The sequence below is a fragment of the Mirounga leonina genome, unplaced genomic scaffold (genome assembly GCF_011800145.1).
Source record: "Mirounga leonina isolate KUSES-001 unplaced genomic scaffold, KU_Mleo_1.0 Mir_166, whole genome shotgun sequence".
Lineage (NCBI taxonomy): Eukaryota > Metazoa > Chordata > Mammalia > Carnivora > Phocidae > Mirounga > Mirounga leonina.
In genome coordinates, this window is record NW_023270418.1 from 35,477,851 (window position 1) to 35,503,370 (window position 25,520).

A 25,520-nucleotide genomic window follows, 5' to 3' on the forward strand; every position below is an offset into this window, starting at 1 on the left:
CTAGGAGAGGGTCTGCAGGAAACACCTTTCCCCTCTGGGGAGTTTAAAGCTGCTGTGCCGACCTCCTGGTGGGAGACACTGCTGTCTGCAGGCTCCCTGGGAGATGCCCTTCCTGCCCCCTGTCCCCAGGACGCCACGCTGCCCCTCGGCCCAGCTCCATCCCCTGGGATGGCCCCTTGCCGTGTGGACAATCTTGTGCAAACACCAAGCGTGAGTCAGTTCTAAGCAGCCTGGCCAAACCCCACAGAGCGATCCGTGGGCCCAGAGATGTCCATCCTCGGGCCTCCTAATACTAGCTCAGCCTGTCCCGGGGCTCCCAGCCCCACCTGGGACCTGGAACAGGAAGGAGGCTGTCCTTCACGTGCCCCAGGAGGGGCAGGTGCTCGGCCAGGGCTGGGAATGGGTGACCCCTCGGACACTGCCATCTGGCTCTTCTCGGGAGCAGAGACTTCTTATCTGTGAGCAGCGCCCCCGGAATGCCCGCCCCTGGCCGCCCCAACACCCGGCCCCGCCCGGCTCTCAGGGCCCAGTGCAGGCCACAAGCACGGAGCCACCTTCCTTCTGCACCTGCTGACCTGTCTCCTCTACATCCTGCAATGCTGCAGGACAGACGGACCGACAGATGGACCGGCGGACGGGCAGGACAGTGTGAGCTGGGGACGCACTCAGGTAGGAGCCTCCTGCCGCAAGGACTGTTCTGACTTCACTTGCGAATCCCAGGTCCCGGGATCCAGCACCTCCTCGTCGGGCTTTGCTTTACGGCGCTTCAGACACCCCGGACTTTACACGCGGCAGGTCCATGGGGACCCTGGCATCCGCAAGTCTCCCGGCGCTGTTTTTCCAACAGCATTTGCTCATTCTGTGTCTCTGTGTCACGTCTGGGACTGCAGCCGCTCCAGGTGGGCCTGTGTCCAGGGCAGCAGCACCTGCTGTCTCAGGAACATCTGATGGCTCCGAACGATCCATGTGCCTCCAAACCTGTGTCTGCAGAGCTCTAAGTAGAACAGGTGGGCAAGGAGGTGCGGATTCTCTGCACGGACGTCTGAGCATCAGGACTGTGGCTTGTTTTAAGTTCACAGAAATAGTCAAAGAAACCAAGTTTTCAGAAAACGGAATTTAAATGTTTCTGTTTAAATTACTGTGATTTGAAATTACAACGTTCATGAATTTTAATTTGTATTTTGACTTTTAATGGATAATTTGAGATCTTTCGGTGGCTATCCTTTTTGGAATCTTTTGAAAAACGTTTAAATTTATTTTTGATTGCCATTTTTACGAAAATCCATTCACATCCTGTAGACGTTAATATAGTAAGTTAATTATTTAGATTATGTTCTCAATGGAACATAAATTATGTGAAAACCTGGATTATAACAACATGCACAGTAATTTTGCTAAACAGAAGGCAAGACATACACATCTTACAGAATATGCAATAATGGTAAATCCCCACACTTCTAAAATTTTGTCTTTATGAGGGTGTATCTGTGAAAGCAGGTGAAAACATATTTTTATCTAACAGCTTGCTAGCTTGATGTATCATTTTAGACAGGAAACATGTGGCTCGGAGGGGGCCTCAGCGTATGCTCCTAGCCCCAACCCCAAACGTCATCGGACAGGCCAGCCAAGGAGGGACAATGACCGCTCCCCACACTGAGCACTAAGGGCAGACCACGGCCCGGACCTTCACTGTGCATACAGCTATGGGGAAGTTGCCGGATCCCCCACCGGGGGATCCACTGGACCCAATGTGGGGCGAGGCCCGGGGTCTTTGTCTGCCCAGAGCTGTAACAAAATACCCCAGACTGGGGGCTTACATGACTGACATTTATCTCCCACAGCCCCTGAGGCCAGAAGTCAGAGATCAGGGGCAGGACGGTGTGGTCTGCTCCTGGTGACAACCCCCTTCCGGGCTACAAAAGGGGTCCCCTCGCTGTGTCTTCGCATGGAGGGAGGGAGCCCTCCGGTGTCTCTTCTTATAAGGATGCTAATCTTCCAGCATCAGGGCCCCACCCCTATAATGATGTCACTTGACCTTAATCACCTGCTTAAAGGCCGCAGGTCCTAATATAGCCTCACTGGGGTCCGGGCATCCACACTGGAATTGGGGTGGGCATAAACATTCAGTCTTGACCACCAGGGAAGGCCTGCCTCCGCTCTCGAGGCCCCTGTCCCTGCTGGGGGGGCCGGGCCCAGGGCTGCAGCAGTGGGCACGAGGGGAGCATCCCCAGTGGGCACCTGAGGCTCCAATAGGGGAGGGTCATCACGTGCTCAGCTGTGCTGTGTCATCCAAAGGGGCAGACGGTTGTCAGGATGCCCAACACAGCCAAACACCCCAGCGCCCGGGAAGATCCTGAAACACCTCAACACCAAGAAGGCGGGGCAGGCACCCCAGTGTGAACGTGTGCTCCCTCGTGGAACTTTGTTAGAAAGAAGCCATGGTGAGCGCTGTGAAGTGGGCAAGACTGATGAATCACAGACCTGTACCTCGGAAACAAATAATACATTATGTTTAAAAAAGAAGAAGAAGAGGATAGCGGGAGGGGAAGAATGAAGGGGGGAATCAGAGGGGGAGACGAACCATGAGAGATGATGGACTCTGAGGAACAAACTGAGGGTTCTAGAGGGGAGGGGGGTGGGAGGATGGGTTAGCCTGGTGGTGGGTATTGAGGAGGGCACGTTCTGCATGGAGCACTGGGTGTTATGGACAAACCGTGAATCATGGAACACTACATCGAAAACTAATGATGTAATGTATGGGGAATAACATAATGAAATTTTTAAAAAAAAGGAAAAGAAAGCAGCAGCCTCTAAGCACCTTGCCCCATGTTTCGATCAGCTTTCTCAGCGAAGGGTCCTGGGAGTGGAAGAACCGCATCCTAGACGGGTGTGCACTCCCAGATGCATTGCCCGAGAGAGCGTGCCTCCCGGGGAGGCTGCACGGCGTGCACCAGGGCACGCACACACACTCGGGGGGTGCAGGGCCGGGACGGCGGCACCCGGCGTGGCATCACCACACACGTGTCCCAGAGCCCCAGCGGCAGCCGTGCAAAGGGAGAGCCCAGCGAGTGCAACAGACGTGGGGTCCTTCCCAGACTTCCCAGCTGTGTCTCCAAGCACCGCAGCATCCTGGTGCCGGAGGCTGGGAAGTGAGCACCCTGTCCACCACCCGACCCGCTCCCTGTCACCTTGGGGCAGACAGGGGCAAAACCACTCGCTGGACAGGGTTTATAATCTATTCCAGGCATTTTTCAAGCAGATGGACTTTGGAGATTTCAGAAACAGCCAAAGGAAAGCTGTTCTCAACCAGCATGCGGGACACCATGAAGAGAAAGGAGAAACTGGTTCTGGAATGGGTTTTCCTCCTTGCAGGGACCACTGGCTGGTGGGCCTGCCGGGGTGCTGCCCGCCTCTGAGCAGGTGTGAAAGACGAAGCTCCAAATGCCTCCACGCAGCCGACCCCTGCACTGCCCACAGCATCTGCACCCTTCCGTGCATCCGAGGACTGAGTTCACTCTCTCCGAAATACCCAGCTGCCTGTACAAAGACGTAAGGCTCTGCTGAATCCTCGTCCTTGACCGACCAGGCAAGCATCCCCCCGAGACATGCTCCCGCACAGCCACAAGCTAAGGGTTCCACTAAAACAAGGTTATCTGCTGTCCAAAGAGGGGACCCTTCTCGAACCAGAAACACACACATGCTCATGTGTTATGCAAGCTACAACATACCCAAATGCCCCAATGTGCCACGTGGGGTCCCCAAGATTCACATTCACCCAGAACCTCAGAACGGGACCTCACTTGGAAACAGGGTCTTTGCCGATGTGATTAGCTAAGATGAGGTCACAGCGGATGGGGTGGCCCTTGAGCAGTGACCTGTCCATTCAAGAAAGCCACGTGAGAATGCAGACGACGCCCCGGGGGAAGGCCCCGTGAGGCCGGAGGCAGAGGCTGGAGGGAGGTGCCTCCCAGCCAAGGAAGGTCAGGGCTGCCAGCCATGAGCTGAGACAGGCAGGAAGGACCTCCCCCCGGAGCCTTCAGAGGGAACATGGCCCTGCAGACGCCCCCATGTTGGACATTCAGAATGATGAGAGAATAAATTAGTGCTGCTTTAAGCCACCAGCCAGCTGGTAATGGACTATGGCAGCCACAGGCAGCTAAGACACCGAGAATTTATACTCAAGGGAGTAGCACCTTCGATACCGTTCTTAACTTCTCTCTCTGTGGGCAGTATGCACACCTGCAGTCTGGTCCTGGTATCTTTTCAGAATAACAAAACAATCATCGGAAAGATACTCACCACTGACATTTATAAAACACCCTTAGTAGCGTCTGGCTAACAAGGTGGCAGAGACTAGAAGAGGCAACAGAAGGATACAGGCTTTGGGGGGAAACACACAGAACTGGGGTTCAGTGCTGAAGCCCCAGGGGCAGTGGGCAGTGAACGTCCGCACCTGTCACTCGCTCTTCCCTCTGCCTATTACCCCTCTTCTCCTCCCTCCTCCTACCCCACAGACGTGCCCTAGAAACAAACGCCTTCCCTGATCACCCTGCCTTAAGCTAAACACACACACACGTGCAGAGTGCATGCTTCTCCAGCTACATCTTCCATCTTGGTTTTCGTTAAATTCGTGTAGTGGTTATTTTTTATGTCACTATAGGAGAGCTGGGACAAAATCCGTTGCATGCACTGCCTCTTCCTGAGCACCTGGTCTGACTGCGTCCACACTCGAAGAATAACAAACAGGCACAGGTACTGGACCATGGTGGGAGGGTAGCGACAGCAACAGACTGGGGCAAGACGGTTCTCTCCAGAAAATGCAAAACTGACAGTGCTTAAGCCACGAGTCATGAACAGAAGCCATGGCTGCCAATGGTGGGCATGGATGGAGACAGTGAGGCAGGCAGAGGGGGTGTAGAGAGAGCACAGAGGGAGGTGAAGAGAGAGAGGTAAGAGCAGGGGAGGGACAGACTCGGAGCAGGTGGAGAGAGGTGGAGACAAGGACGCACTGGGGCAGAAGACGAGAGAGAGAGACCCTCACACCCAGGGAAGGCAGAGTAACAGTGCTGGACGCTGCCTCCTGCCTGGAGCCATCAGAATGTGTTAAAAATATATGAAAAAAAATGTGTTTCAAAATGCAGGACAGCCACACATGAGAGACAGGAAACAAATGAGGTGAGCCCTATGAATGCCCCCAGCTTATTGCCTTCACAGGACTTCTAGGCCATCGAGAGAAAAAGGGCCACCCAGTGAAGCTGGGGGAGTTCTGGTGGAGCAGCGAGGCTGGGATGCAGGGAGTCCGTGGCAGCTATCTGCAGGGCAGGGATGCGGGAGGGAAGACTGGACACAAAGGCCATGGGAGATGGGCAGATGGTCCCTCTGCGTATTCTAGAGCATGGGATCAACGCATGCATGTGACAAACCTACCAGGCACTGGGGAAGGAGGCATCCGAAGGGTGAGAGGCAACAATACACATCAACCACACAGGTCCTGGAATGTGCTGTTCCCACCAGCCAACCTGGAAAACCTCACGGCTTAGGAGCACTGAACACACAGAGTGGTTGGCCTCAAGAGTGGGAAATAGGCCAAGACTAATAAATGCTGCCACGATCCCACTGAACACACACTGAAGGAAGACATGAAAGGACCAAACTGTTTTTAAGTAACTTAACTGAATCCCACAACAAAGGTCAAGAACGTTTATACATGGGGCGCCTGGGTGGCTTGGTCGTTAAGCGTCTGCCTTCGGCTCGGGTCGTGATCCCGGGGTCCTGGGATCGAGCTCCGCATTGGGCTCCCTGCTCAGCACGAAGCCTGCCTCCCCCTCTGCCACTCCCCCTGCTTATGTTCCCTCTCTCACTGTGTCTCTCTTTGTCAAATAAATAGATAAAATCTTTAAAAAAAAATGTTTATACATATTCGAAAATATACAAACTCAAGATAAAAATTTGCAATTCACAATGTTTAGCAATAAAAAAGTTACTAAGTTAAACAATAAAATTACTGGGCATGCAAAGAAGCAGGAAAATATGACCCATGATGAGGAATATAATCAACCAATCAAAACTAACCAAAAACTGATGCAAATGTTAGAATTAGCAGGCAAGGCATTAAAAGTTATATTAACATTATATTCTTTATGTTCATAAAAAAAAACAAAAACTAAATAAACTCCCAAAGATGAAAACTACCATATCTAAAATGAAAAATACACTGGATGGGATTAGTGGCAAATTAAACATCAAATAAAAAGATTTGTGAATTGAAGACAGAGCAAAATGAAACACGGAGAGAAAATGGCAACAAATTACAATAGAAGAACAGATTATCATTAAGCTATGAAACAGCTTGAAGCATGTATATATACATATATATGTATACATTAACATATATAACATATATATAATTGGAGTCCCTATCAAAAGGGGGAGGAGGTACAGAAAAATTGTTTGAAACTATAGCCAAAAATTTTAGCAAAACACAAATTTGATGGGAACTATAAACCCACAGACTCAAGCTCAATGAAACCCACACACGAGAATCGTAAGAAAACGACACTAAAATGTGTCACAATAAATCATAACTAAAGATAAAGAAAAAAATCTTTTTTTTTAAAGATTTTATTTATTTATTTGAGAGAGAAAGAGCACACACATAAGCAGGGAGAGCGGCAGGCAGAGGGAGAGGCAGAAGCAGGCTCCCCACTGAGCAAGGAGCCTGACGTGGGGCTCAATCCCAGGACCCTGAGATCATGACCTGAGCTGAAGGCAGACACTTAACCAACTGAGCCACCCAGGTGCCCCAAAGAGAAAAATCTTAAAGGCAGACAAAAGGGGGTACCTGGGTGGCTCAGCTGGTTGGGCATCTGCCTTTAGCTCCAGTGACGATCTTGGAGTCCCAGGATGGAGCCCTGTGTTGGGCTCCCCACTCAACAGGGAGTCTGCTTCTCCTCCACCTCTGCCCCTCCCCGCTTGTGTTCTCTCTCTCTCTCACTCACTCTCTCTCTCAAATAAATAAAATCTTAAAAAAAAAAAAAAAGCAGACAAAGGGTTAAAAACATAAAGACCTTTTACATCTGGACCGCAAACTCAAGAATGATGGCAGATTTCTTGTTAGAAACAATACAAGTGAGTGGGCGATGGAAGAACATCTTTCACACACTGAAAGGTAAAAAGGCACAACTAGAATTTTATGACCGGTGAAAACATCTTTCAAAGATGAATACTTTCCACACATGTAAAAGCTGCAAGATTGCATGACCAGTGAGGCTTCCCCATAGGAAATGTTAAAGGAGAGACCTTGGGCAGAAGGAAATGATAACCAGATAAAAATATGAAATGACACGAGAATGGAGACAACTGGAAGTGATCATCGCAGGGGTAAATATATGCCTTTTCTTATTTAATCACTGATTTATTGACTTATTAATTGGTGGAGGGGCAGAAGGAAAGGAAGAGAGAGAATCTCAAGCAGGCTCCACGCCCAGCACAGAGCCCAACCAGGGCTTGATCTCACGACCCTGAGATCATGACCTGAGCCAAAATCAAGTCAAACACTTAACCAACTGAGCCACCCAGGCGCCCCATATGCTTTTCCTTATTTAAACCTCTTTAAATGACAACTGACTTTAAAAAAAATTTAGTGCAGGGTTTATAAAATACTTGAAAGAAAAATACATGACTGTATCACAGAACTGAGCCAGACGCTGGAAGTATGTGACTGGAAGTTCTCAGACAGCAGCGGTGTGATGGCACGCGAAGACAGGCTGGAATAAGATCAAAGTTTTTACCAGGAGCCCTTAAGCAACCACTGAAATAATAAAACACAGAGTTACAGCTATCTAGTCAACCAAGGAGAGAAAATGAATCACAAAATTCTATCAGTGTAAATAAACAAAGGCAGAAAAAGGTGAACAGAGACCAGATGAGACAAGCAGAAAACCCATAGCAAGGTGACAGATTTAAGCCAACCCATTACCACTTTCACATTAAATAGGACCCAACTCTGAGCTTTCTATAAGAAATGCACATTAAAAATAAAAATAGCTGAGGGGCACTTGGCTGGCTCCATCAGTGGAGTGTGCGACTCTTGGTCTCGGGGTCGTGAGCTTGAGCCCCTCATTGGGAGAGGACTAAAAAATAAACAAACCTTAAAAAAAAAGGAGGGGGGTTTAAAAAAATAGCTGACAAGTAAAAGGATAGGACAAGGCATATCACATTAATATGAATGGAACGAAAGTCAGAGTATTACACTATTTTTATCAGAAAATTGAAGAGAAATTCTGTGAGGCCAATGTCACCCTGTTACTAAAACAACAACAACCTGTCAATATCTTTCATGAACATAGATGCATAAGTCCTAAACAAAATTTTAGCAAATGAAATCCGACAGTATATATTTCATGACCAAGGGTGATTTACATCAGGAATGCAAGGTTGATTTAACATTTGAAAGTCAATGTAGTTGACCATATTAACAAACTGAAAATAAAAACCATACAACCATCTCAATAGCTGCAAAAAAAGCTTTTGACAAAAACGCAACACTGATCCGTGACACAGAAGCTCAGCAGACAAGGACCAGACAGAAACTTTCTCAGCCTGAGAAAGGGTGTCTCCGAAGAGCACACAGCCAACATCAGCGAAAGCCTGAAAATGTTCTCCCAAGAACGGGGACAAGACAGGGATGGTTGTTCTCATAGGTTCTGTTCAAAAACAAAACATCCTGATTGGAAAGGAAGAAATAAAGTTGTCTCCGTTTGCAGACAACGTGATTGTCGGTGCAGGAGAGTCTCTGGAATGCTCGCACAAGCTAATAGAACCGGAAGTGATTTTTAGGAGATCAGAGGATGCAAGATGAATGCAACACGATCCTCTGCGTTTCTACATAGCAGCAGTGAACCACTGGAAACTGGCATTTAAAAGCAATGCCATTTAGAATATCAACAAAAAATACAGTAAGCTTAGGGGAAATATGACGAAGGATGTGGAATGCCTACACGCTGAACACAGCAAAATACGGCGGAGGGAAATAAAGGTGTCAGTGACGGGAGACCGCCTTCCCACTCGGGCCCCAAAGTTCAAGTTCGCGCAAGCCTCGGTGGGCCAATCAGGGAGGCAGCGGCACAGGACTTGCCCAGAGCTGACGACCAGCATCCAAGTGGACAGCCTGCAGCGTGGGCATGACAAGGCGCTCTGCGGACTTTGCCAGGGACAAATGTTAGGATTTCCATTTTGCACTTGCAGAAAAAAAGAGTGACCCGGAAGCAAATAGCTCTGGGTTTCCCTTTTCCAGACGTACCTGTGACCAGGTGTGCCCCCTGCCCCACCAACACCTTGTTACTTACAAGGGAAAACCGCAGGGTACAGAAAACGTGCTTTTCCTTATTTAAATGGACTCTCCCTGCTGGTGCCCTCGATCAACAGGTACAGGATGAAAGTAGAGGACAGAGGAAGCCATTTCCACGCAGAAATGTGGAGGAGGTAACGAGCGTTGCTAATTTATGGCCTGGGCAGTTAAAATAGCTTTTCCTAACAGGGTAGGAGCAGATGAAATGCGAGAAAACACCAAGCTCCTTACCTAAACCCACCTAACAATGCTTCACACAAGAAGTCCGCAGCTCAGGTCCAAGTTGCAAAAACTAACCAAAAAAACGAAAACAAAAAACAAAAAACAAACCCAGTGCTCAGTTCCTAATTAAAATAGATCCAGACTTCTAGAGAACACCTACAGATGGCATGTTTGAGAAAGCCTGTCAATCCACACCAATAAACCACACCACACCAGCCCACACGCCAGTGTGAATCGACTTGTGTCAGCCCAGGAATGTAAGCCTCTAGAAAATGCCAGAACCACAATGGGCCAGGACGGACACTCTGGGCATCCACCACCTATAACACTCAGGCACAGCACTGCAGAGACTTGGAAACACCATGGCGGGGACAGCTCACTAAACAGCACCCCCTCCCCTCTAGGGGGCCCCGGGCACATCTGGCTACCTCCTGTATTTTTCACTACGAAGCAACCTTCCGCATCCACACGGCAGACAGAAAATGGGGAGGGTGGGGAATTCATCCATAGGCATTTTTCGATGAAGCCGAGGAACAGCACCTTGACCGTGAAACAGCACTTCCTCCTGCAAGTTGGCAAAGGTTCAAAATGTGACCGTAAAAACATGGTGCTGGTTCTTTTCAAATCGTGGTCCACCCTCACACGCAAAAAAGCCATCCGCAGGCAAGCGGCGCGTGGCCTTGAAGAGCGGTAACCACAAGTGCAGGATGTGTGGCCGTGGACAGTGGCAGCGAGACCCCAGGGGCTGCACTGTGGTGCTGTATGGTGCTCCTACCCTGTTAGCAGGTCAGCCCGCCCCCCGGCAAGAGTCGCCAGGGCGGGCACAGGCTCAAGAAAGCACTAGCAACTGTCGGATGAATCCAGCAAAGGGGCCACCTGAGGCATCCACTAGAGGGGACGTGCCGGAATGTTCCATGTCCAGGGCAACTTCTGATGCCATCCAAATTAATGGAATTGGTGCAAAACAGAAACCAGAGCTGTGAGGTAGCATATGAACCACCGGTTCTCAGATCTGGACCCCAACAACCCCTCCTGGGGGGCTTTCAAAGGTTCCGATCCCAAGGCCCACCGGAGTCAGATCTGCTGAATCAGGATCTCGGCGGGGGAGGGGAGGGGAGAGGGGAAGGAAGAACTGGAACTGTAGAAGGAAGTCGACCCTGAGGATTCCCATCTGCAGCCACATCAACACCATGGCTGTGTTCCAACATGCCAGGAGGATCGGGGCCCCCCTGCAGCAACCCCTCTGGGGCCCTAGGTGCCAATCCCTCTCCCTTACGGGGGGTGCCTGTGAAGGTTAAAAGGGTTTTGTCTTCGTGGAGGCAAACAAGATCCACTTTCCTGCCATTTCCAGGGACTGGGGCTGGTTCTGCAGCCTTCTAGAGGCCTGAGGCCTTCTCCTCCCATGAGACAACCTTCGTTCAGGGAAACAGAAACCTTCCAGCCCCGTGTGGTCCGATGACAGGCTCCCCATGTCTGCTGGGGTCTCCTGCATTTCTGCCCATCTGGTGAGGAGAGGCACTGACCCTCTCTGCCTCAGAGCCGTCCCAGTTCCCTGGGGCTGCTGGGCACAGCACCACAGAGCAGGTGTCCGTTCTCTCACAGCCCTGGGGGCCAGAAGTTCAAAGTCAGGCTGTTGGCAGGTGCCCTCTGGGAGCTCGGACAGAACACCTGTCCAGGCCTTTCTCCAAGCTTCCTGAAGGTAGCCTCTGGGGCTGGCTGGCCTGTAGACGGCTGTCTTCCCCCTGTGTCTTCACATGGTCTTCCCTCTGTGTCTGTCTTCCCCCTGTGTCTTCACATGGTCTTCCCTCTGTGTCTATGTCCTAATTTTCTCTTTTCATAAGGACACTGGTCACACTGGGTCAGGGCCACCCTAATGACCTCATCTTGACCATCTGCAAAGACCCTCTTTCCAAGTAAGGTCACATTCACCGTACTGGGAGTGTGGGCTCCAACATGTCTCGGGGGACCCCAATCCAACCCAGGACAGAAGAGACGGGAGCCAGAACCGGCACGCTGAGTGTCCAGAGTAGCAGCCTCAGTTTCCCCAAGTCCAGGGCTTCCCTCCCATAATGCGGCCCACTGTGTGCAGTCCCTTGCGGCCCAGTCTGCATCACCGTGGGGGAATCTGGGCTCCGGGAACCAGGACAAAACATTGATGTTCTGCCTCGGCTGCCACGGTGAGCAATACGCTCATCTTTATCTCTGACCCAGGGGTTTTGTGTCTTCTGCTAGCATAATGAAACTGCGGCCAGCTGACATGTTCTTGACACCATCCGTGTACCCCAGTTCCAAATTAAGGCATTGTCCTTAATATTTCAAACCCCCCGTATCCTAGCTGTCCCTGAGACCTGGCCACTTTGCCTCCTCGATTGCTCTCCAGACCTGCCCACGGCCTCTCACCTTCCCTGCTGCCAGCACTGAGCATGCACCCCCCTGCCTGCATCCACCCAGTCGCCTCCCCACCATGCACCTGACAACAGCCTGGACCGCCTCCAACAGCCACGCCTCCAATCACAGCGTCAATGGGGAATGCACCAACAGAGCAGGTCAGGCTCCTTTGCTCCATACCCGGCAGATGCGTGGCTTCCCATCAAAGTAGCAGACCCCAAACGTCGAGAACACTAACTGAGGACTATATGGGTTATCTCACTTAATCTAGACGACAATACCAACGGGGACAACTTACAGATCTTGCATGGAAGTAAACGCACAGCAAGACTGAATTGCGTCCCAAGATCACATGGCTATTGGCTGATGGTGGCAGGATTCAAACCCACTGGCTGACGTCAGGAACCACAAGGTTAAATTGCAACCCCCCGTGGCCTCCCACTGACAGTTTGTATTAAGCAGACGTTAGGGTTGGGATCCTGCCGTGGATTCAAGGTGGCCACACACTCTGCAAACTCCTCCCGTCAAGAGGGGAACCTTACTTCCCATCTCCTTGAACCTGGGTCGGTCCAGTGGCAGAACATGGCAGAAACGAAGCCACAAAATTCGTGCAGCTGAGCCTTCAGAGTGTGGGCTTCCGTCCTCCCTGCTCACAATGCTCCACCTCCTGCAAGGCAGCTTCCACGTGAGGCGTCCCCCAACCCTGAGCACATCCTGGACAGAGGGACCAGAATTCCAGAGCAGAGTGAGTAAGGCTGGCTGATCCCTGCCCGAAAGCCTGACCCAGCCAAGGCACCTTCAGCTCTGACACCCGGCCCAGCAGCCCTGGAAAGCTGCCACAAGGGCCACTGGCACTGGGCAGAGGGACTCCTTGGTGTGTCTCAAGAACAGGAGGAAAGCAGCCCTCACCCCACACCCGGGCCCTCGCACTCCCTCCCCAGTCCTGAACCAGCAGGAAGGCCTAGAAAAGTCCACACAGTTCTCCACGTTCCAGAACACACCCGTCCTTCTGCTGGCTGAGGATTTCCAACCAGGACCCGCATGGGGGTCCTCTGGGGAGGGGGACTTCTGTGCAGGGTACCCGGAAAACACAGCTGATATTTATAGCTGATGTCTGGGAAGGCACAGGCACGTGAATAATTGACAAACAGAAATAACAGACCAGATGAATTGCCCTGGCAACCAGGTACAGTACTAGAGACAATGAAATTAACTATACCCAAAAGTCAAGATGGAACAGGTGCAGGGCGTGAGTGCACCCTGCGGGGGCCCCAGGGCCCCATCCCTCCATCCATCCCTCCATCCGCCCCACCTCAGTGGCCGAGGGCCCACCATATTCCCACGCCCTGCCTGGTGCTGGGGTCCCTGTGGTCTCCCCGGAGCCTGCCCTTTCCCACTCTTGAGATGGGAGGGCGCCCAGGATGCAGTGACCCCAGGTGGAAAGAGGAGAACAGACAAGACTCTCCTGATTGCAGGACAGATGCGTTCAACGTTCTGCCTAAAAGCATCAAGCTCTCATTTTCTCTACCACCTCTGTTGCAGGTTCCTGTTCTCGAGCCTCCTCTTGAGCACTCTTCAGCCTCTCCCAGTCTACCAGTGGGCACCCTGAGGCCTCCACGGGTTTTCTGGGTACCATCCACTTCCCTTGGCCCCATGACGGTATCCCATTCTAGACTTGGTGGCATTAGCCCAGTGCCTGGTGCACCCCAAGGAATCAATCAGTGTATACATAAGGGGTGAACCCCCCATGTACCTCAGAGAGTATCACCCCATCTTCACACATGAGCCCAGTGACGCCCAGAGAGGGTGCATTAGGAGTCCAACGTCACACAGCTGGTGGGTCTCAGAGGCAGACTCTGAATCCAGACCTTCCTTCCCAAGCCTCGACTACTGGGCCCACGGCTTCTCTGGGGAGACACACGAGGCCAGAACCTTGAAGCTAAAGCCTGGGGCTCCTCCACCACACAGATCTCAAAGCCCAGAGCCTGGGGAGGGGCTGGCCACTGGGTTAGAAGGGAGAGCTGAGCGGTCAGACCCAACTCCAGACACAAACTGAGCCTCCAGCGGCGCCTGCCAGGAGGGCAGCTTGCTCTCCCCAGCCTGGCACAGACCACATTTTCAAAGATGCTGCAGGAGGGCAAGATGTAAGCCAACCCGCATCAGGTGCATCCAGGTGCAGCCCACCCAGAGGGCCGCCTGCGCACGATGAAAAGCCCAGCCGCCTGGAAGCTCTGTGCCCCGCTGCCCCAGCTGCCGTTCCCCTAGCCCACGCTTTTGTCCGAGCGGGAGAGAAACGCTTCATCAACTCCCAGGAAGGCGTTGGTCACGGCCTCAGAAGGCTGTGTTCTCCTTGCCTTTAGTCAACAACTGGGCCCCGGAGATGTGGGGTCAGCACTCTGCTCCTGAGGTCCTAGGGGCCAGGAGCCCCACAAGGACATCTGTGCCACTTCTCAGAGAAAGGGACAACGGGTCGCTGCTGCCTACAAGCTGAAATGCTGGGACCAGTCGGGGGTCAATGGTTACAAGACAAAGTGCTGATGATGAGACCAAAGGCAACATTCTGAGGGGAGGATGGTGAGTTCTCTGTTGGCTTTATGAGTTTGAGGGGTGTATCAGTCAGCTCCAGCCGCCGTAACAAACACCACACGTGGAGAAGCTCACATGACAAACATTCACCGTCCCCCGGTCCCAGAGGCCGACGCCCGAGATGCAGGCGTGGGCAGGGCGGGTCCCCCTGAGGCCTCTCTCCTCATGTGTGGACGGCCATGCTCTCCCTGGATCCTCACGGGGTCGTCCCTCCGTGCGTGTCTGTGTCCCCATGTCCTCTTCTTACGAGGACCCCGGTCACACTGGATCAGGACCACCCCACTGACATCATTTTAACCGAATCACCTCTTCAAAGCCCCACCTCCAGATACAGCCACTTTCTGGGGCTTGGGGGTTAGGGTTCCACCAAACACACGAGGGGAACACAGCTCAGCCCGCAACAATGCCGTTCCCCGGTGTTTCATGCTGGGCCCATGCTGACGGCCCCGTGTAAAGGACGGGGCTGCATCGACGAACAGAACAGCCATTCGCACCATAACTCACATACATGATGCTGCACCCCGATCGCTGGCGGGAGTCCAGTCCCCCTAAATAGGACACGGTGACCCCCCAAGCTGTCCCCACGGGTAGCACCAGGACCAGAAGAACCCAAACCTTCACGAGGAAACCTTCACAGACGTGAATCGCAAGGCACAAGTCAAGAACACAGCGTGTCCCACCCTCAATGGAAGTATCAGGAAAATTCCTTTATCAACCCAATTGTGTACTTTCTGCTTTCAGTCATTACTAGAATATTCACTTACGAATGCAAACTGCAAAGAAATCTATGTTCGTTAAGGCTTTCTTTTTCCTCGAGTTTTTATCAAGCCACCAGAGGGCTATCAGCTCACAAAGGGGACAGGAAAACACAGGAGCCAGAGAACGCAAACAAGCCTGCTTAATTAAGTCACACGCAGGGGCGCCCGCGGAAATAATGAAGTGCCTTTTATAAAACATTACAGCTTTCCTGGGGGGACGTCCCTTATCAAACGTAAACATCCAGTTCAAACAAAAGCTCACCCTCCCTTACTACCTCAGAGAAGCCTGCAGAACCGCACCGGGCTACCTGGAGAATGCTGGGTTGGGGGGGAAGAAGGGGAATAAAATACTTCCAGTCTCCCAGAGACGGAGCCTCGGAGCGGGCTGGACGGCCGTCAGCACCGCCTCCGGCTCTGAGCTCCCTGCCTGGAGGCCTCGGCCTGTTCTGGCCCCATGGCGCCTTATTCCTTGGCGAGAGATAACTGCCACAAACAGGTGACCAGATACTCAGCATCTCTCAGCTTCAGAAGCTGAAGTCCCCGATGGATGCTGATGGGGCAGGTTCGCCAGCACAGCCACTCCAGCCTCTCTCCTTGAAGACCACCACCCTCTTCTTCACGTGGCCTTCCTCCCGTGGGCCTGTCTGCCTCCAAGCTTCCCCTTTTACGAGGACCCCAGTCACGCTGGATCGGGGCCCACCCGGTGACCTCAGTTTACCTGAATCACCTCTGTGAAGGCACCAGCTCCGACTGCAGTCACGCACGTTCTGAGGCGCTAGGGACGCCAACGCGTGAATTCTGGGGGACACAACTCGGCCCTCGGGAGCGCCGTCGGCGAGAGCGCCAGGCCCACAGCGGCACCGTTCCTGCCTTCCAGGGAACGATCCCCAGGCCTTTACCGCCACCGAGCGCAGGGCCGGGTGAACAGCATCGGGCAGGCGTCCAGACAGCTCAAGGGAAAAGCTTTTGTTCCAGGGGGTCATCAAGTCTGTGTCTGAGGAGGTGGGCCCACAGGCGGCTGAGCCTCGGGTCCGACGAAGCGGCAGGCACCTGTCGAGTCAACGCGGCCTCGGCGGCGGGGCCCGGCAGGGCTGTGGGGGGCGGGCGACACGCCCCCACTGCTTTGGCCCCCAGCCTCTACCTTCAGCTGTGCACAAGCCACCTGAACCGACCACACCTCGCACCTCGAGGTTACGCACCTGCTACCCTTCTTCAATCACCCGACGTGTTTAAACTTGAGTTTTATTTAAAGAGGAAAGCCAGAAGCACGCCAGACTGAGACCAAATCACACAGGTGACTTCCAGGCAGGACGCAGGATTCCAGGACCAATGAGACCTCAAGAAGTCACCCTCACCGGGCGCCTGGGTGGCTCAGATGGTTAAGCGTCTGCCTTCGGCTCAGGTCATGATCCCGGAGTCCTGGGATCGAGTCTCGCATCGGGCTCCCTGCTCCTTGGGAGCCTGCTTCTCCCTCTGCCTCTCTCTCTCTCTGTCTCTCATGAATAAATAAATAAAAAATCTTTAAAAAAAAAAAAAAAGAAGTCACCCTCACCGGCATGAAGGATCTGACACCATGGCCCTAAGATATCTCCAGAGCCAACCCAGGTGCTACTTAAAAGCCTCAGGAGAACCGATGAAATGCAAAACCGAACCAAGCAACAGAGGAACTGAGCTTCAGAATTCCTCACCGCCGACTCTGAGGGCAGGTTCAAAGCGGGCAGGATGAGGCAGGCTCCCGTGAGGCAAGCAGGACCCAGGTCTCTGTGAAGCAGGCCAACCGAGAGCACCACATGCAGGCGGGAACCCAGGAGAACCCCAATCCTGACCGCGGGGCTGGTCTGCGTCCTTCGCGGGTCAATGTTCTGTGAGGCGTGAAGATAAGGAGCCAGAGGCACCTCACCTGTTTTGCTCGTGAAATCCAGAAAGGAGGTTTCGTTTTACACACTGCACCTGTTAATGCTTGGTACCGAGGAGCACCTGACAAATTCAGCGTGTTTTTCCACCAAAATACACAATGCAACAGCAACAGAGTAGTAAGATTTTACATGGGAGGCGTAAGATTGTTTTAAGAAGGTTGAAAACATTTCTAGGATGTTTCAGAGAACTTAAGATTGCCCCTATTTTCAGTATAATTAGACTGATACGAATTGCATATTTGAAACGGAGTTTTTGGTGAGAATTTAAGGGAATTCGAGTTTGTGAGATCCCACTATCCTCAAAGGCTCACTCTTCAGGGACTGTGAAATCAAGGAGCTTCGTAAATAGAATAACAGTTGTAAATTCAATTCTTGAGCTTTAAGAAAGTTAAGTTCTTGTGCACCTCTAATAAGTGAAATACCAACTCTAAAATCACAAGTAACCAGATATTCTCTCTGCCGGGTGGGAACCTCCACTCGGGGACGGATTAGACACTGGTGTGAGCACCGCTTGCCCTAAAGACAAGCCAGCCGTAGGGGCGCCTGGGGGGCTCAGGTGGTTGAGCGTCCGGCTCTTGATTTTGGCTCAGGTCCTGATCTCAGGGTCATGAGATCCAGCCCCGCGTTCAGCACGGAGTCTGCTTGAGATTCTCTCTCCCTCTGCCCCTCCCCGTGTTTGTGCATGCTCTAAATAAATAAAATCTTTAAAAAAAAAAAAAAAAGACCGTGCAGCCGTAAAGAGAGATGACGGTCCATAAGTCCCAGCTCAGTACACCTGTCCACCCTGCCTCTGGCTCGTGTTGAAAAGGAGGGTCTCCAAGACCCCGAGAAGTCCCCCAGGCCTGCCAAACCAGGACTCTCCCACCCAGTGCTCAGAAGGGTCCATGCGTCTGTCCTGCACATACTTGCAGGGAGAGCATCCACAGCACTCCTCCCTCTCTTCTAGGTGCCTGGGGGACCAGTGAGCAAAGCCAACAAAACTCGCTGCCGGAGAGCTTCCGTCGTCCTGGGAATCAGAACCGAAGGGAGTCTCGCGAGTCAGTGTCCTCCAACACTGTGCATGAACCCCGGAAACATCTCGTTCGCCTGAGCAAACCGCCGCACCTTCCCAGGGTGGGGAGCACGGGGTCGGGGCAGGTTCCAAGAGTCAGGAATTCCAACACACACCCCGCCCTCCAGCCAGGCTTCAAGAGCTGCATCTCGGATGCACTGTATTCTCAGACCGTCTGGATCCCCGTCCCTGCATCCGGCAAACCTTGCCTCGATTGGACAGTAAATCCTGAGGCCAGGGACCCTGCCCGTCCGAAGCTTGGTCCCCACCCTCCAAAGACAGCCTCATGGGCGCCTCATAAATAACCTGATCAACTGGAAGGGAATCCGTGAGCCGAGACTCCTGCCCATGCTCAGCCCAAGGAAAGGGCATTTAAAGCAGAGCCCCGGGGCGCCTGGGTGGCTCAGTCGGTTAAGCGGCTGCCTTCGGCTCGGGCATGATCCCAGAGTCCTGGGATCGAGTCCCGCATCGGGCTCCCTGCTCTGCGGGGAGCCTGCTTCTCCCTCTCCCTCTGCCTGCTTGTGTTCTCTCTCTGTCTGTCAAATAAATAAATAAAATCTTAAAAATAAATAAATAAAAAAATAAAGCAGAGCCCCGGCCACGCAGCATGGAAGTCGGGCCCCTGCTGTGAACTCCAGTGGAGGGCAGCCCATGTTCGCACAAAGGGAAATGACCACTAAGGACGTCTAGAGTCACAGCTAACAGAGCAATGGACCAGCCGCCTCTCGCCAGCCTCGTGGCAAACCTTCCAAAATGGGAATGTGAGTTTGCATCTTTGCCTTTCTGGGTTATGAATCCTGGGGGTGATCCAAGCAGAGTGGACGGACAGTGGGGCACCCTTCCCAGCGGGTCTGTCACCCCGATGAGGATTTCACCCTGGGGAGGGGGCCTGCAGTCCTCGGGTAAACCTCCTGTTCTGCCAGCCAGATGCCGGCCAGGGACTCTCGAGGAGCTTCCAAGAGAGGAAGGGAGCCGCAGGCCCTTCCCAAGACCCGCGGGGAACCTTCCTCCCTCCTGCGATCCCCCTGAGCTCCGAGGGGGAAGCGCCCCTGGCCGGCACCAGACTCCCTCCCCCAGCGTTGGAGAGCTAGGACCACACTCTCGGGTCCAGCCATGTCCTTGCGTGAAACTGGAAGGCAGAAGCCTCGTGCCTACGAGCAGAGTCAGCGGAGGCCGGGTGTTTCGAGGCAGAGCTGACTCCGCGGTGGCCGTGGGGTCCGATGCCCTGGCAACCCATGGCAGGCTCATCCTGCTGGGTCCAGCGTGTTCTGTGACATTCCACCAGGCACTGAGCATGGCGCGTGCACCCACTTCCTTGAATCTCAGCAATTCATGCCTCGGCCACCTACCATCCCCCCACGACCGACACAAGGCCCAGGTGTCACCAGCACTGGGGCCCAGAGCCCGTGATGGGAGTGACCTCGGGGCACCGCCACTCGCTGTGTGACTCTGAGGAGGTCCCTAGGCCTCTCTGAACCTTAGCCCCGTCGCCTATCACGCGGAGCTTTGGTTCTCCCTTTGCGGCGTCAGAACGGTTAAACCAGATAACGTCCGCGCCCTGGGTTTCTGGTTAAACCGCGAACACCGCTGCGGAATTCAGACTCCAACAAACATAGCGGCCGATGAAAACAACCCGAGTGTCAGAAATCACCAGACTCGGCAGCGAAACGGTGTCACTGAGCAAAAGCAGCTCCCTGTGCACGGGTGGAGCCTGAAGCCCAGACCCTGGATTTGACGGGACCTCAGGAACCGACCGCAGTGGGACTACGGATGTCCCCCCGCCACGGGGACAGCAAGTCACCGCCATGTCCTTCCTCCGCCATGCCCCAAGGGCAGCACTTCATGGACGGCGAGGGGGGGACGCCGGCAGCAAAAGGCGACCTGGCTCGCAAGGCCTTTTCTAGAAAATTCCATCTCCAAGGAGTAGCCTGCAGAAGGCTGCGGCAGCCTCAGGGGGAGAGGACAAACGTGACCATCAGCCCCCCGTCCCTAGTGCCAGCCCCCCGTGTCTATGAAGCAAGTCGGTCACCGGGGGCCCTGGAAGGAAAGACGGACGTCACCTGCGGCTGCCCGAGACAGCCGTGCCCTGCCCAGGATAAGCAGACCCCGTGGCCACGGGCGGCCTGGATTGGCGTGGTCGGGGACAGTGTCACAGATGTTAAGGACATGAGAAGACAGCGGAGTGCAGGCGGGAAACCCCTGCAGAGAGACTGGCATTCCACTTCGAAACACATTCTTCTTCCTAAAAGCAGGCACAGCTTCGCCTTCTTGGGTGCTGGTCTGTGTTTTTAAGACTGTTTTTTCTGAGCTGTTTTAGATTCACAGCAAAATCGAGGGGAAGGCACCAGGACTGCCGATGCCCCCCCGCCCCCCATGTGCACGCCCCTCCCCCTGTCGGCACCCCCACCAGAAGACATGACACATCACTGTCACCCAGAGTCCACAGTGGATGGACCTCAGGGGTCACTCTCGGCTGTGCGCGTCCTGCGGGTTTGGACAGACGCGTGATGATGCGTGTCCGCCACCACGGTGTCACGTGGCATGGGGTCCCCGCCCTGTTCCTCCCTCCCCGCCCTCCAAACCCTGGCAACCACTGACTGCCTTTTCCAGAACGTCACAGAGTAGAAATCACAGTGTGGCCTTTGCAGATCGGCTTCTCTCACGGAGTCGGACTCACCCACGAGAGTCTCCTCCGTGACTTTTCACGGCTTCACAGCACATTCTGTTTTAGCGCTGAGCTCTTTCCCACTGTCTGGATGACCCACGGCTTGTTTGCCCATCCACCTGCTGAAGGACGTCTCGGCAGCCTCCAAGCTTTGGCAATTATGAAGAAAGCTCCTATAAACACCCGTGTGCAGGTTTTCACGTGGACACAGGTTCTCAGCTCCTGTGGGCAAATCCCACGGAGTGTGACCACGGGATCACCGGATGGACTGTCCCCACCTTGCAGGGTGGCTGGCTGCCCTGTCCTGCATTCCCGTCCGGGGGGAGTGAGAGTTCCTGGGCCGCTCAGCCTTTCACATCAGTGGCCCGAATTTTGGCTGTTCTCATAGGCTTGCAGTGGCATTTGGTTTTTGTGGGGTTTTTTTAACGTACAGTTCAGTGGTTATAAGCCGTCCTGTGCAACCAGCATCCCCTAATTCCAGACCACTACTGTCACCTCAAAGGGAAACCCCGTGTCTGTTACCAGTCTCGGCCCATTCTGGCCTCCTCCCAGAGCCCCTGCCTCCCCCAGCCACTCCTGCCCACGGCGGCCACTGGCTGCTGTCTGTCTCTGTGGGCCTGCCTACCTGTGCACTCCATATAACGTGTGCATTTCATTTCATGCAACATGTTACCATCTGTGTCTGGCTTCCCTCACTGAGATTCGTCCACGTTGCAGCAGGTGACAGTGCTGCATTCCTTCTACGGTGTGGATGATATTCCTTTGAATGGATGACCACATCTGTCCATCCATTCATCTCTCTATTTTTTTAACAGATCTATTTATTTATTTGGAGGGGGGAGGGGCAGAGGGAGAGGGAGAGAATCCCAAGCAGAAACCCCGCTGAGCACAGCGTACAACGCGAGGCTCAATCTCACGACCCCGAGATCATGACCTGAGCTGAAATCAAGAGTCAGACCCTCCACCCACTGAGCCACCCAGGCGCCCCGATCCATTCATGTCCTGATGCACATTTGGGTTATTTCCACTTCGGGGTTGTTGTGAATAATGCTGCCGTGAGCATTCACATACATGTTTTCAATTTCCTGGATGTACATACGTGATCACGCTTTCATTCTCGTGGCTGCCTGCCTAGCAGTGGGCCTGCTGGGTCCCGTGGTGGCTCTGTGCTGACTGACCCCTGAGGGCAGCCACGTCTCAGCCACCCATGTCGATGTGGTTGGACGGCAGCCGTCCCTCACCTGCTGTCACGCATGCTTACCCACGAAACCCACCCTGTGCTCAGATGCACCCCCCTCAGCCAGACCACAGAGGGGCATCCTGGCTCAACTACTCTCTTTTTTTTTAGATCTTTGTTTTAGTGATTATGATATAGAGGAGAATCTGTGCTCAACGTTTTGATCACCCCTCATTTAACAAATATTTACTGAGCACCTACGACATGGCCGGGCCCCTTATAGGCACTGAGGACACATCATCAGTGGACAAGACGAAGATCCGTGCCCAGAGCCACCCCACAGAAAGGCAACGGTGGCTGCTTAGGAAGATGAGTGGTCCTTAAACGTTTCTTTCAAGATTCAGTCAGGTCCCAGATCTCTCTGAGGACAGCCTGTGGACACGTGGGTTACTCTTCCCCACACCCTCCTTCCCCGCACCAGCCCCAGGATGCCCACGAAACCACGCATCCTGAGGCACCACACAGAAGGAAGCACCCCACGTACGAAGTCACGGTCCCCGGAAGGAGAGCGTCCCCGTGAGTTCCCAGCACGCACACCTCGTGATCTCAGCTTTGCTGAAAGTCCAGCGACCATCCCCCTTCTACACAGAAGCAACAGCTCGGGACATCTGGGTGGTGAGTGGTTCATGGCTGCCATGTGGGTGCCATCCACACCCCACAGACGGCTCCATGGGGGGAGCCCCTCCATCCCCTGGCCTGCAGGGAAGAGTCATTGCCTGACGGGTAGAAATGAATTTGGGGATGGGCTGGGGCTCCATGATGACCAGAGGACCAGGGCCAAGCGCACGCGACTTCTCCTGGGACGGGGGCTGCTTCTGCAGGAGGAATCCCACAGGCAGGTAACAGGATCCAGTGTGCATCCCATCTGGGCAGCCTGGACAGCTGTGAGGCGAGGCTGTGCGGGGAGGGACCCGAGTCCCCACAGACAAACTCCCAGGTGACGAGGCACAGAGATCTCTCTCCTCCCCTCGGCAGAAGCGGGTGCAGCAGGATGGCTGAGGCAGGGGTTCCTGACACAGCCCCCCGCCCCCAGGCATCTGTCCCGTGCCGGCCGGCCCTGCACTGCTAGTGGAGAGCAGAACTCCTGCTCGCCTGGGCCCCATCTCCTCTTGAGATGGCTCCCGTATAAGCCAGATCAGACTCACAGAGGAGAGACCAGGGCGAGCGTCACGTCCCCACAAATAGTCCTTCGTCCGTCCACGCTGCCTACAGACCCACACAGCCCAGGGTCCCAGGAAGGGGCTGGATGCACACGCCCTAGAGGCACCACCTCCCCACTGGCCCGTCCACGGGATGCTGACGGGGATGCCAGGCAGAGGAGTGAGTGTCTGGACCTGGGGCTGGGGGCGTGGGACCCTGTCCCTCTGAGCACGGAGCTAAGGGCAGGTGGGACAGAGCCAGCCTTAAGTGGAGTCAGTCTGACGTCTGAACCCCACTCTGCTCCCCTTTCCCACGAAGGGAGCCCCCGTGGGGTGCAAAAGGAAGAAACCAGAGGAGGGAAGACCCTGGTCCCCAGGGCTCTTGGCGATCCCACTCCAGGAGGCCACACGCCCGCCGGGAACCTGGAGTCGGTGCCGAGTGTGACCAGAAGCATCCCAGGTCCTGGGCTCTTGCTGGTGCCGGGCCTGGACCATACCTGTCATTGTCACCAGTTCTGGGCTGTCTGGAATCTGCAGTCACGGCCTCTGTCAGAGGATGTTGCCCCAGGCAGCTCCAGGCTAGCCTCCCTGGCCCCAACCGGGGACACGCCCGGCCTGGACTCGGCCCGGCCACAGCCCACGCTCCTGCCAGGGTCTCCGACTTCTAGCCTCTTTACTCCATCCTGGGACCCAGCAAAGGTGGCATGGTCCTGCGGGAGGCGGGCAGGAGAGCTCGGCCACAGCGTCCCTGGGGCGTCACCGGCCCCCTGCCCGCGCCCCTCGAACGAAATTCTCCCACCAGGTCCTCGCACACCTGTTTGCTGGGATTAAAGGTAAGGAGGCCCATGAGAATTGGTCAGAGCTGAGGACAAGCAGACCTGGCTGGGGAGGAATCAGGCTCACAGGGTCCGGGGCAGCTAGTCCTGGCCACTGAGACGGTCCTTTTCTGCAATGTTCTGTCTGGTGGAATCCACATTGTCTCCTTCCTTCCTTCCTTCCTGCCTTCCTGCCTTCCTTCCTCCCTTCCCTCCTTCCCTCCTTCCCTCCCAGAATTGCACAGGTTCCTGAAACGGGGGTGGGAAACCTTTGGATTATCTCTATATTCCAGCAGGAGGAACGTTCCAGAAAGGGGCAGGTCTGCCAACGCTGCTTCCCCCGACCTACTGAGTCACCCCTACGCATGCCTGGAATTCTGGACTAGGGACGGCTATCCATTAGCTGGCTGGTGGCTGGGGAGCGGCAGAGTCTGCAGGGGAGTCCAGAGGGCCGTGTCCTGGGTCACTGTCGGTGGCTGAAGGGAGACCTGAGGCCCAGCAGGGCTGCCCTTAGACTGTGGCAGGGGGAGGGGCTCCAGTCACCACGAGGGTCTCACCAGCCCCGTGCCCCATCCTGGGGGACCCACATCTGACTTCAGTCCCTGTGCCCCGAGCCGGCCCATGCGGTACTCTCCCTGTCCCCTCACGTGATGGCTCCATGGACGGAAGAGGGACGACGACCCAATGAGCTCTCCAAACCAGCGCGGACCCCCGCGCGGTCAGGCGTTTGCTCCTGCGCAGGTGGGAGGTGCGGAGGGACCGTCCATCCCAAGTCTTCAGTGCTTTCCTTAACTCCTGGCGGGTGCGTTCACAGATGCTCCTCCCCATTCCCAATCCCATTTAAGAGACATCGCGCAGACAGGGGCGCTCCCCAGAAACACCGGATGGGCCTGAACTACGTCTCCATGTAGCGGTGGCTGGACTCTCCTGTGCCTTTCATGCTCTGCGACTGTGAATCCATTCCATGAGCTGAACCCCCCTCTGATAACACCCAGGGAGGATTCGCGCGTAAGGCGACCACACGCACACGTGGGTGGGATGGCCACACGGGAGGGAGCAATGAACAGAGAAGAGGAAGAGAAGCGTAAGTATCCAGAGAAAGTGGGAACCCACAGCGATCCTCCCATCCCTGCCCATGCCTCTGATCTACTTCCATGTGCACAGGTGTGAAGACACAGTAACATCACACAGCCCCTCCCCAGGCTTTCCCAAGACCGGGCGCTACCCACACACATGGGTAAGTCTGTAATAGGATAGAGACATCACTGGGAGGAACGGACAGACGGAGGGAGGGAGGGAGGGTGGGAGGGAAGGAGGGAAGGGAGGCAGGAAGGAAGGAAGGCAGGAAGGAAGGAAGGGAGGAAGGAAGGCAGGAAGGCAGGAAGGGAGGAAGG

The 25,520-nt window shown here is 54.3% G+C and overlaps 1 protein-coding gene across 1 annotated transcript in view; it reads right to left on the reverse strand.

Annotated features, from left to right (window-relative positions):
* SHANK2 (SH3 and multiple ankyrin repeat domains 2) overlaps positions 1-25,520 on the reverse strand; it is a 480,608-nt gene that overhangs the window by 433,356 nt on the left and 21,732 nt on the right. The window lies entirely within an intron of this gene.